This window comes from Falco rusticolus, chromosome 1, assembly GCF_015220075.1.
Source record: "Falco rusticolus isolate bFalRus1 chromosome 1, bFalRus1.pri, whole genome shotgun sequence".
NCBI classification, from domain to species: domain Eukaryota; kingdom Metazoa; phylum Chordata; class Aves; order Falconiformes; family Falconidae; genus Falco; species Falco rusticolus.
This window is the reverse complement of record NC_051187.1, coordinates 76,735,684-76,748,880: the sequence shown is the minus strand read 5'-3', so window position 1 is coordinate 76,748,880 and position 13,197 is coordinate 76,735,684. Positions and strand designations below refer to the sequence as shown.

Genomic DNA, 13,197 nt, shown 5'->3' with positions numbered 1-13,197 from the left:
TAGGTATTCTTTTATAATGAAGAAGCTCAAAAAGAGATTACGCGATTTGGAAAGGCTTTTTTTCCCTCTTCCAAAATTCATATTCCTCTTTTCAATTTCACTTCAAGTTACACACTTCATACATTCAATTTATGAATACAAATATGGTCTTAAACTCTTACACTATGGATCACGGCCCCTCTGGAGTGGGGCCAAAGGAGCTGAAAGAAGATTGAGAATTGTTAAGCAGCAGTAATCTGCAAAAACTAGTTACTCCTAGGTGGAGAAACTAGAGCAGGCTGTGATAAGTGACTGCATGTGATTTCGCTAGCAGGGGAAATGCTCACCTAATGCAATTGTTCACAACAGCTTGGAGTATCCAAAATGTTTGAGCAAACCAGTAATTACTGCTGCATCTCAGTCTTCACGTTGTAGGGGAAATAAGTCACTGTTGACTCAGGGGGTCACATAAAGACAGATAAGCCAGGAAGAGGTCAGGTATTTCTGTCTGAAAACACCAAGTCAGATCAAATATGCTGGAAGCCTACAACAGGAATTATTGCTCAGCCATACACAATGATTCAGATTTCCATAAGCACAAGTGACAGGGGCTGAGAGTTAATGGGAGCTAGGCTGCAATTACACATTCACCAGCAGTACTGCCTATAGCAGCTTAAGTAATCGCCTCCTCAGTCCCAGCCATTTATTCCTGCCCTTGCACAGCACACAGCATTGTGCTCAAGGAGGTCTTTGCGTGTCCATCTCATGACTAGAATGGGGAAACTGGTCAAGCCATAAAACAATTCCATTAGAAAAGTAACAGTGATTGCTATTACTAGGTCAGTTGCAGCACACAGAGAGAGCAAAGGAGACATCCCAGAGAAGGACTTAAGTTACACTGTTACCACAACCATTGCTCAGCAGCTACATCCAGCAAAGAAGAGTTGCCACGTCTCCCTGAAAAGCTCTGCCACATTTTATGACAGTGTCCTGAACGCTGAATGTCCCATTCTTGTTTTAACAGGAACACAAGAATGAAGAGCAGAAAGAGGTAGCGCACTGAAGATGCCTGCAGCTCAATATATTGGTCTTTACATATTCACCTATGAAAATCTTCGTGGATTAGGCTAAGAATTTATCAGTATTTACCTGAATTAGAAAGCATGCTGTATTTTCTAATATAAATCAGCCTAAATTGGCATGATAAACGTACAGTCTCTCTTTGCAAAACTGCTTAATGATTTGCTTTTCTTTCATAACAAACATCTCTGAGTGAGTTTGGGGTTTTTCTGTCTGGTTGTTTGGTTGCAGGTGTTTGGGGTTTTTTTTTCAGAAACAAAATCAAAGCCAATATCTCAATGAGTTTACAGAAACACACAACAAAATAGCAGAAAAATGACAGAGGCAAAATACCCTGTAAAGAAAAAAGCTCAAACATTCCTGGCACTATATTTATGTAACAGATACAATTTTGTATTTATTGCAGTTTCAAGATTGGAAAATACATCTTTGACTATGATCTGAAACTCTTCAGCCCAGCGTATTCTCTCTCCCAGGATGGGTTGATCTCTTTTCATTCTCAGATGTGTGTTCCAGAAACCAACAGAACACACTACACTTTTCCCAGCAGGAAGTTACCAGTGTAAGGAAAAGTAGGCTTTCAGACTTCCATTTTCAGATAGGACATTCCCTTTAAATTGTTTTGCAGAAGCAGGCAACAGAGTGTGCAGTTTGAGCATTCTGTCTCCTTTCCTCCCCCACCAGGACTTATAATAGAATAAACCTAAAGCAACTATTGAAACACTGGATTGCAGTGTTTGAACTCATGCAGAGGTAATCCTTACGGCTGTAGAATACATGGAATTATCCTTAATTTGTCAGGAAGCTGCAAGGGGTGACTGCTTTCTGAAGGACAAGGTTAGAAGGGTAAGAACCTCACTGACCAGGGGCCTCATCCTACCCTGTCAAGTGAAGTGAGCTGGACAGACTGCAGATGGTGGCCAGGTCCAACCATGAGTCCAGATTATAAGGCAATGTCATGGTGATGAGACAGGTCTGAAGCCCAAGCAACAAGTCAGCCTGCGTGTCGAGGTCCATGATCATCAAAGGCCACGGCCAGGCAGGAGCACGCAGCACCAGAGCTGGAGACAGGCACACCCATAGTGTGGCTCAAGCAGCGGCTGATGATCCCAGGCTGAGCAGAAATTGGCCTCCTGGGCCCATGGGCAGGGGATCCTGGTCAGGGCCACCAACACTTGTTGGTTCCTTCAGGGCACACAATCCCAGGAGGATTAAATGGGTTTTGTGATTGTTTTGATTTTGGTTTTGAAAACACTGAAAGCTAAGATCATGCTTAAGCTCTTCTGAGTGCTTTCCTGAACTGAGTTAACATAATCTCATCTGGAGTGCTCAATTTGCCTTGCTTTTAGAATACATGATATTTTAGAAATATAAAAGGATGAACTACAGAAGATGCTACTATTTGTTATTCTCAATTCGTGATTACATAACATAATCAGAACAAAATTTCAAATACCTTGTGAAAATAATTCACATACCATTGGGTCTTTAAAAGATAACCACGGGTTAGTAACTAAATATTATTAAAAACCAGGGAAAAGGTCTTGCATTATTGTCAAGCCACATTTGAAAGCCTATGTTTAACTGCTATTTAAAAGATTCTCCAAATGACACTGAATCAGTAATGCTTTACAGCAACTACAGAATTGGGCCCAACGGGCAAAAGGTAGAAAATAACTTTGCCACAAGTACATAAACCAGTTTTCCATCACCTACTTATACCAGTTTGCCAAGCAATGTTTCTCACAAAACTATGCATTAACAGTAAGTATTTTTATCATCATCAAACACAAAGAATTCCAAAAAAGCAGAGTTCTAGTGTGCTGGGAGCTGCATGCCACCACAGATATGCTAAAGGAAATCTTTGAAGTGTTTTTATTTTTAAATCTCAAATAACTATAAAAGGATTCAAATGTTGCTCTCTGTTTTATTTCTGCCATTTCTGAATACTTTAAAGTTTCACCTTTTTTCTCCTGCAATTTTCTTTGCCTTTCTCTATTTGTCAAACCATAATAACGCCAAGTTACACATTTGTACCAAAATTCAGTGTGATATGCTTGGGTTTTATTACACCAACCTGAAGTTTCTCAGGAACACCCCTCAGTTATTTAATTCCTCTTGGTCCAAATGTGAATACCTCTTTATACTCCATCCCACATCTTCCTTTTGATATGGTCTCTCATCTTTATACCTTACAGCAGACTACTGTGTACTTTCCAACATTTTTTCAAGCTTTAAGCTACCCACACCTATTTCAGGCACAATGATTGAGACACAAGGTACTTCTTGGGACTTTAGCCTTTGTTCACAATCACTGCCACAGAAATTTCTTGTACTCTTTGTGGCTGTCATAAAAAAAAATAAAATTAAATGTGATAGACATATGACTATTTTGAAGCAGTGTGTTTTAAATGAACTCTAAAGAAGAAGTAATAAGCTGTACACCAGCCAATCAAATACCTTGATATAATTCCAGATATTCTATTATTTCTGAATTATTATCCTCCTTACTAAATCTTCTTTCAGATCTCATGTCCTCGATATACAAAAGAACAGCACTTATGGGAACTGGAAATAGAGAGTTCATAGTCATAGCTGCAATTCGTTTTGTTACTAGAAGTCAAAATCAGCCCATCAGTCAAAGAAATACTATTTCCTATAACTGTTTGAGAGGGACGGGATAGAATTGTTCTACTGCTTTTGAAATGCCTCCTTAATTGAGAAAATCCTAAAATCAGAGGTAGTAATAAAGACCAGAATGATCTTTTAATTTGCAGACAGAGGAATTGCAAATTATTTGCCTAGTTGAAATCTAACATTCAGGACCAAAGCCTGTTGAATTTTCCCTTCAGAATATACTTCATCTCTAAATTCACATATATTACATGGTTCAAGACTCTTTTAAATCTATAGTTTGATATTTTGATTTTTTTATTTAAAGCAGATGAATTAAAAACTATGCATTATCTATAGAGCTAAACTAATACAGAATTTCAATACTACTAGGTATCTGTATCACTACATTATCTGTATCACCCAACCTGAGGCAGATAGCAAAGCACAGAAGAGGAAGATGGTCTTGACACAACATCTTACAGTCTAGGCAATTAAGCCATTGAATATGAAGTCAAAATAACAAATTGCTTGTTAAATAATTTTAAGTGATACTTTCCTTACAATATCCTTTTAACAGCTTGTTACAAGATTCAATGTCCTTGTAAAAATTCAATGTCTCCAGTCCCAAAGTCTGCGGCAAGCAGATTAATAACAGAAAATGTAATGCACTGTGTTATCCTTCATTGCCTCACTGACAAATGATGAGGTCCCAGCTACATCTTTTTTTAAAATCTTTTATTTTAAAAACGATATAATCATGAAAGAAACCATTCCAAATTTTATCCTTGATACCAAATCTGTGAAAGATTGTGCTTACTTTGTTAGATGCTGCTTCTGTTTTAATTCTTGGAACAGGATTCAGATTATGGTTATTGGAACTGATAAAGGAGTCTGGTGATAACTCCCATATTTGCCTGTTTTAGTATGCCTGCCTTGGTTTCTTTTCACTGAATGGCACTCTATAATTCGATTTTCTTGCACTGTCAAATTTCACTCTTGCAATCCTGGCACACAGACAGGACGGGATTGAAGAACTGCATTGCACTTTTGCAAGGTGTTTGTATCTGCTCTCATTTAAGCTTAAGGCATGTATTTATTTCAATTTAGCTGAAGTTGCTTAGGAACGCATTTTGGGTAAATTAGGTTTAGACTGCAACCAAGAATACAGATGGATGTGCTAAAACTGGTGAGTAGTAACAGCTGTACTCAGGATCTTAGATTAAACATGTTTATCTGAAGAGGAGACAAAAATCTCATCTCACATTTGCGATGGACTAAGACTAAAGATTCTACTGATGGAAAGGAGCTGATGAGCTGAACTTGTAACACCACCAATAATCAAGAGCTCACTAAAGTCCTCTTAAGACTAAGCCCCTTGCACCAATTTAAGTAAGGAAGACTGTGGTAAGACAAGACCTTACATGAATGGTCATATACCACAGAAACCAGAAACCAAACATGAACTATTCAAGATCACACCACCTGAAATCTGTTTGCACAAACAATTTGGTGCACAATGGGTGCCAACGAAGAATTGTGAACAATGGATGCTTCTGTAGAGGCAGGATCAGTTCATTAACAGAGGATGAACTGAATTATTCATAGAAAATAAATTATTTAGCACCTGTGCTTTAAAGCACTGCATGCCATTTTGGGCACTTATTACAAAAAGGACATTAATAAATTAGAGAGTATCTAAAGTAGGCAAGCAAAACAATGAAAAGATTGTAAAGATAAAGCCCAAAGGAGAGGGAATGAGAATGCTTCGTTTATACCTGGCAGGGAAGGTGAGAGTACACATTTTAAGAGTAATCCTTTCTGATAAGGGATTATTTACAATTGTAGGAGAGAGAACTAAAAGGAGTAATAGCTTGAATCTAAAAGTGGTCAATATTAAAGCTGATCAAAGACTCAGAAGGAGGCTAAAGGTTAAAATTTACTGATAATATAAACCTACAGTTATTAGAAACAGTAATAAAATTGTTAATTACTTATGAATACAAAGACCTGGTGAGATAGGTATTTCAGATATTCTAATATAATCTACAGAGAAATGCAAGCTACAAAGCCTAGGTTACAATTAAAAAAAAAAAACCAAACATAGAACTTTAGCAATCATCTGCCATAAGACACTGGAGAGAAGAACTGAAGTGACAGAAGTGTAAAAGGAACAAATCAGACAGTATGAATCAGTGTCGTACTGCATGAAAGGGGGAATGTTGTGAAAGGAGGGGGAAAGATGGCCACAAAAGGTATTAGAGGGATTCGTTCTGCACAAAGGCTTGTCTGTACAGCATATAGAACAGGATCTCCTATAAGGGGTTTAAAACAGTATCAGGAAATGTACTGGGACATAAAACTAATAATACAGCTCAATCAGGGATGGGCAGGAACGGGAGCAAACCAATAGGCTACAGATTCACTTCTTTCATAAGAAATCTTTTGTTCTGCACACTTTCCCAGTGGGTTTGGGACCTATTGAGAGGTGAAAAAACCCTCCTTTCTCTTAAAGACTGTACCCCCCTTTACTACAATAATTCTTTTCATCAAAAAAGTTGGGATGCAAGTAAAATTGTATTTGCAAAACAGATTTTAGTTTTTCAGATGGCTTTTTATTGCAAGTTCAATACCTCTATTAATTCTCTATCATTAACAGTAAAATACCACTTTCAACAGTGTCACCTTACCCCATTCTTACCATCTGAATATAAATTTTTGTTTGGGTTGGCTGGAGTGCTTTCCTTTTCCTCTTGCAGATAGAAATTGAGCTACTCTGAGTTTGTATCACTCAACTAGTAACACAGTCCAATTACAAAGCAACAACATTCTGTTGTCTCTTCAAAGAACAGGAGTTGAATCTTGTTCTTTCCACTGAACTATATTTACATCAGGAGAAACTCTGCCCCACCCCCACAGAACAGTTTGCATTCTGAGTAGTATAAAGAATGAGTCATTTAATCATTTAATGCACCCAAAATTTGATAGAGCAGATCAAGCAACGCAATACTGTGCAGTAAGTCTGTTCAGTTGGGTTTTTGTTACAAAGTAGGTAGGGCTGAAAAATCATTAGAAACACGTAGCTAATTCTCAGTCTGGCTCAAATTTTCCTGTTGGGGAAAGGTCTTGCTCTATTAAAAAGGCCCTGGCTATGCATTAGAGCACCAGAGTTGTGAAATGAAATTCCCTGCTGCTCCCAAAGCTTCACAGCATCAACGTGCACTGGTACTTAAGAATGGTCCTGATATATCAGCTTGGTGAAAACTGTCTGAGCCCTTTCCCTGGTTGGATGAATTGTTATTGCCAGAGAGAATTTCCAAAGAAAATTCCAAAATATTCCAAACCATTCCATATCAGCTGATTAAGCAACAGGGAAACTTTCTAAAGAAGACATAAAGAAAGGCTGGGAGTGAGCTTGAAACCATTCTTTTCCTAGAGGAAGCTAAAAATGTAAACACTGAAATTTGTATTGTGCTCTACACTTCTAACACCTGAGCCTGCATTCAGTGAAATCAATAGCAATTATTTCACTAACACTGAAAATTTTGCAATTATGTTGTTTTATTCTGTGGTTGGAGCGTTTAACACCCTCAAGTCTTTGGGCCAAATGGTTGCTGGGGTATATATCAACAGCAAGTCAACTTGTTCTCGGGAAACATGAGATTACAGCCACAGCTTGCAGAGTAAGCACTCTGACATGGGCAGGGGAAGAAAACCACTTTCTACATGTTTCAGGTCTGTACAAATCCTCCCAGAGGCTGCATCCAAGCCATGGACTGTAGTTTAGACATTTTGCAAGGGCCTAAACACAATTTGGTCAGCTCACAAAGCCACAGACATGCCGATTCTAAATTAGTTCCAAGTTACTTCAATACAAGAGCTACAGAAAGATTTTCTCCGGTGCAAGGTGGGAAGCTCATTAACCATTAAATCTGCAGACTGTACTTTTGTCCTAGTATGTACAGCCATATCAAAGAGAAGTGCAAAGTGACACCAGCTGTGAGAAGCCCTGCACCAACATTTTTATACCCTATCCTCTCGCAGTAAGAGTGCATTTCCACTCTCTCATGCTTTGCCATCCAAAGGTGAAAAGTACTTAACGGGCTAAGGCCATGGTGGATATACAGAGGCATTGCCACAATGACCTGAAGTTTTAGCTATCGTGACCCATTTATTATTTTTAAATGGTTTTCTGTTGTAAAAACACTTCAGAAAATTTACTCTCCCCATCATCAGAATGATTAATTCAGCTTCCTGCTGTCCAGAAATTGCACATACGTTTCTGCTTTTCAGTGCATTTGAAAAAAGTTAAATGCAAAGAAGTGCACTGACAGCTGTAGCCTTTAACTACCTCTTAAGGTTTTTTAAAGGCCCATTATCCTTAATACTGCAGCCTGATAAAAGAAAAAAGTATTCTTTGTTCATTAAGAGGAAGAAAGGAACTCAACAGATCTTGAAACAGAATTCTACAAAACTACAAAGTTTTATTATTATTAAAAATGTCACATTAAACCAGCTCTACTGACAATTATCATTTGACAAGCAACAAGTTCAGCTCATTTGGAGACTATCATTGCCTAGAACTTGCCAGCAATCCTGACTCAAGCACCACAATAATCCTTCCATTTGTTACAGACATTGTAGACTGATTTACCTAAAGTAAAAAATCCTAAAATTACATTTCATTTTCATACATTTTTCAAAGTAAGTAACAGGTAAAACCAGAATGATACATTTTTTTATTCTTAATACTTTCAGTCAATGAGAGTGCAGATCCAAGAAGTGCAGATTGCATAACACCTTTCTACACAGTGTAATTCCCTGCAGCAATGCCTCTTGCTCTCAGTGTAGCAATAGCGTTACCAATTTCATGCCCGTGTTGGAAGAATCAGTATGCATGAAGTACTGGTTTTCTACTGAAAAATTAATTAGTGCTATTTGTATGCATCACTCAACTTTTTGTAACAGTGAGCAAGAACTGCACAGCGATTTCCTAAATTCTGCTCTAACTTTTGTGCTGTTTTAAAATTCAATAAGCACAAATCACTACTGTTTTATACAGCTAAACAACAAATTGCTTTGCTATGACTCCTACATCTATTTACTTAATGGAGACACTTATAATGGAAAGTCCTTTGAATACCAATGCTTGTTTCCATAGATGCTCCATCCTAATTATAAAGGTTGTGAAAGAAGTATTACAAAAGAAAAATATACATTACACTTCACCCTAAATTCCCCTACGCTTTCCATATAACATGTCTGTAATTTCAGAAATCACACTCCTAGCATGGGTATGGGTGAATGCCTCACACAAAACACCAGACACCATGTTGAGATGTTAAAGCAATCAATGTCCATGTCTCTAAGTGGGATTTGGATCTGGGATCACCTGGCAAAAAGAGAAGAATGCTACTGACACTGACTGATGAAACTCTGCACAAAGCAGCAGTATTTTTAATTTACAGGTATTAAAAAAATAATTCCTGCCTTACTTAGCATTATTAACATTCACAGCACTAGAAGTAGTGCAATAAAATACTGGACAGCCAAAATAGGCAGCCTTCCCAAGTCTGTCAGCAAACAGACAAAAATCCCAGCAGCAAAAGGCATTTTGATAACAAAATTTAAATATAGTACCTAGAAGTCCCATGTATGACTGATTGTTATGTTAACACAACTATAAGACATGAGTTATTTAAGTCTTTAGTAATCCTATATTATATCACTGATGGTATTATACCATTCAAGATCAATCTGAAATGCTTAAACCTTTCAGATGGGCTAATGTTGCCTCTCAGTCTTCATTACAGTGGGAATGAGGGGCAAACGAAATGATTAATGGAGCATTTCATTAGTTTTTCCATCTCAAACTGTGAATAGGAGTTTCCATTTGACTGCCCAATTTCAGCCCATTTGGAAAAAGGAGACGATATTGGCTAGATCAGTTGGGACACATGGTGAGTAGTGATTCACATGCAATGTGTTTGTGCAGAGAGAAACTCAGTGAACCAAGACAAAGCCATCGACCAGAAGAGTAACAACCATCATTCGTCTACCACCCATTACCTGAAGGCCAAAGTGGCAGAATTTCTGCGACGAATATTAATGTATGGCTAGGCAAGAATTTCTGGTATTCAGTTTTTCCAAATACAACATTATAAGGAAATGCTGCTAATATATTCACACACAAAGCAGGTATAACTCTGTAGACACAGGCAACTGCAGATTTCTAAAGCAATCTCTAGTCTGAAATACACCCACGCAAGCAACACAAAAATTAAAACGCCTGCCATCAGTAAGTCCTAAAATTAAAATTCTGAATATACCAGCTGAAAACTTTGTCCATTAAGGCAATTAGCAAAGCAATTATGGTTGAAGTGAAATATTTACTTAACTCTATATTGGTAATATGTAATGGCTGAGATAATAACAATACTTTGTAACAAAACAATTAATTCCCTGATAATATCATGTCTTTTTTTTTTTACTATAAATTTCAGCAAAGCTTCTGAAAGCTAAAAAATTAAGAGTTAAGGCAAACTTCTGAGAAGTTAAATTCTACTCCCATTAGTGCAGAATGCTAGGAATAATCTGCCGGTGTGTTCCAGGTGCAGTCAGCATTTAAGCAATCACCAGGTACTGTATCTTATCAAATCGAAGTCCACAACTAAGAAAGATGTTAGCATTAATCTGTGGTCCCATATGATTGTGGTGGTACCTGTAATTCCCAAGAAATTACTGTTGAGATAGATACAGAGCTAATTCAAGACAGCTTAAAGTTTGGGTTTCCCCCCACCCTTCAGTTCTACAAACTTTAGTATTAACATCAGGAAGAAGAGGAATGTTCTACATACTACATGTAAAGCTCCAAGTGCAAAAATTAATGAACAGCTCTTCTGGGAAGAGGTCTGAAATCTCCGATCAGGTTTAAATGATACTTATCCCTGACAGACAAAAGAGCATTTCAAATTCTTATTAGGTAGTGTTTATATCTCATGAGAGGAGACTCTATAGGATCCTCAAAGCCTCAGATGACATAGATAAACACGTGACCACCGGCAAACATCCACTTCCTTTTTTGTATGCATTTTAATTCATGCTGTCTCTCCATAAAACACATTGGTATGTGCTGCTTGCTTTCAGTACAGCCATTTGGTACTGGCTGGCATCTGTCTACTGGATAGTAAATGCTTCTCTCCAGGATCCCTTAAGTTTTAGCAAAGGAAGGCTACTGGCATGAATTCATCTCAGGCTTGGCCACTTGGTCTCCATAAATCACTTTTAAAATTCCCAGGACAGAGGAACAAGCACCTGACTTCCCAGCACAGCACTGTCTTGTGTCTTGAGAGTAAACCTCTCATACTGCCCATGTTGCCTTGTGATTCCTCACTTGTTCCCCCATCCAGATCCAGCCAACCACTGGAAGCTCGTACAATTCCAGCTTCTTCCTTTCATCTGCAAAAAATCCCCTTACTTCCATGGGACATTTAATTAACCCAGAGTGGTGAAGCTTTCACCAGTGCTTTCAGATTTTAGGACCTGAGACCCTAAGCCAGCCTTTATGCAATTCTGAAACACTGAACTAAGATGTGTAACGGGTTAAAGCAGGGTGCTCTGCAGTGAGTTTCATTTTCACAGGACCCTGAAAGCACTACATTTTCCTTTCTTCCTTCACACCACTTCACACTTCAAAACAGTAAAGTTTTGAAACACAAGAAGAAAGCAAACGATTAAGTTGGCTGCAGAATGCCTAAACAGCACGACCACCAGTGTGCCATATCTCTCTTCATGCTAGTTACACACTCTGTTATCCCTTGCTTCTGCTCCATAGTGGTCAACTGCAAAATTGCAAATCTGCTGTTTTGAGGACTTATGCCCCAAATCCTCCCCATCTGATGTCAATCATTCCATGTATCGGCACTAAAACCTCGGGGAACATCTGGAACAGTCTTATGGACAGTAGCACCTAATGAGTATCTCTAGCACTATAGCAACCTCGGTTGGATTCATTTTCAAAGTGACTTTTATCAGCAAAGACTATGGACAGCTAATTAAGAAATATAAATTCAGGCTTATTATTTTGTTCACAAAAAAGAGTTAAGCAAATTCAACTATATTCAGCTGAGCCATAAAGCATGTCTAAAATCTATACAGGGGACAAAGGCAAAGTAATAATTTTATAGCAACTAAAACAAGGTGATACCTACTCCTCCTGGAATATGAACTAGCAGAGCATCATTATAATTTTGAAAAAGGCTCAGATGAAACACTGTACCTGATCAAGAATGTATCTGCTGAGGGGTACAGAAATGCTTCTAAAGAGATCAAAAGAAGGCACATGAAACCCAAGCAAATAGCTATAAAGCAGAGTCCCAAATCAGAGGGGATCCTATGCCACTTCCTGGTCAAATACACCACAGGAGATGTAAGAATGAGAATATCAAGATTGCCAAAGCAGTGTTTCACTTTTTTCTGTCAACCAACATATTAAAATACCACTATAACAAACCATGCATCAGTCTTGATTAGCACTTAAATTGATTGCCCTAATATCCCAAACATCCTATGTAACTGCAATGCTATTCTGCTTCTCTAAACAAAATAGTCCTCACAGATGCCTTCAGAAGTAGATGCACAGGCTGTCTGTAGCCCTCCTTCCCTGCCACAGGCCATTGCTCCCAACTTTGTACCAAAACCCCCAGTGACAGAAGCAAGCTAGAGCAAGGAAGTGCTGTGAAAAGCTTGGCTGCAAACTGCTCCCCTTCCCAAAGCCATCGGCCAGCCCCACGCTCTGCTCTGCTCACCCCACAGCCGAACAAACATGAGTGCCCACATAGGGGACGATGTGGGTACAAGTGGCCCATAGCTGGAAAAGGAGAGGGAAATGAGCTGCCCCTTTCCATGCCAGAGGAACTTCTGATCACTAAAATGCCTGTGCAGCCCCAGCCCTAAATAATTAGCCTCTGCAACCCCTAAAAAAAGTGACCCCAGCTTACTTATCCCAGTAAGCACATGGGATATAGTAAGGACTAAGAAAGCAAACATAGCGCCTAAAGCATACCCCAGCTTTGCACTTGCAGTTCACTTACAATAGTTTTAAAGCCGTTCATAGTAGTGCTTTTTTATCTTTTTCAAAAATTGTACAGCAAGGTGAAGGCAGTGCTGCTGTGTGGAACATGTCTATGCAGACGCTCCACTGCCTTCTAGAAGGGAAGCTGTGTAGCATATTACACTCAGAGACAACCGATTGCTCATTCATCTAATCCACATGACTACCCTTTCATATGCGGCTCCCCCGAATTTGCATGTAACGAAGCAAAATGCCCACATTCATCTCACAAGCAAGATTATAAGCAAAGTCAGACTTCTTTTTCAGAAAGATTAATTTTAATGAACTTACAAATAAAACCAACGAAGGCCAGACAAATTGAAGAGATTAAAGTGTAAAACCAAGATGGGTTTAGAGAAATTGTGCTGTGAATAATTAATCACAAATCAAAAGTCGTTCTGAAGCCATTATTT

General features: G+C 38.5%; 1 protein-coding gene across 1 annotated transcript in view; it reads right to left on the bottom strand.

The window, feature by feature from the left end:
• Positions 1 to 13,197, bottom strand: part of SORCS2 (sortilin related VPS10 domain containing receptor 2) — a 579,315-nt gene that overhangs the window by 317,031 nt on the left and 249,087 nt on the right.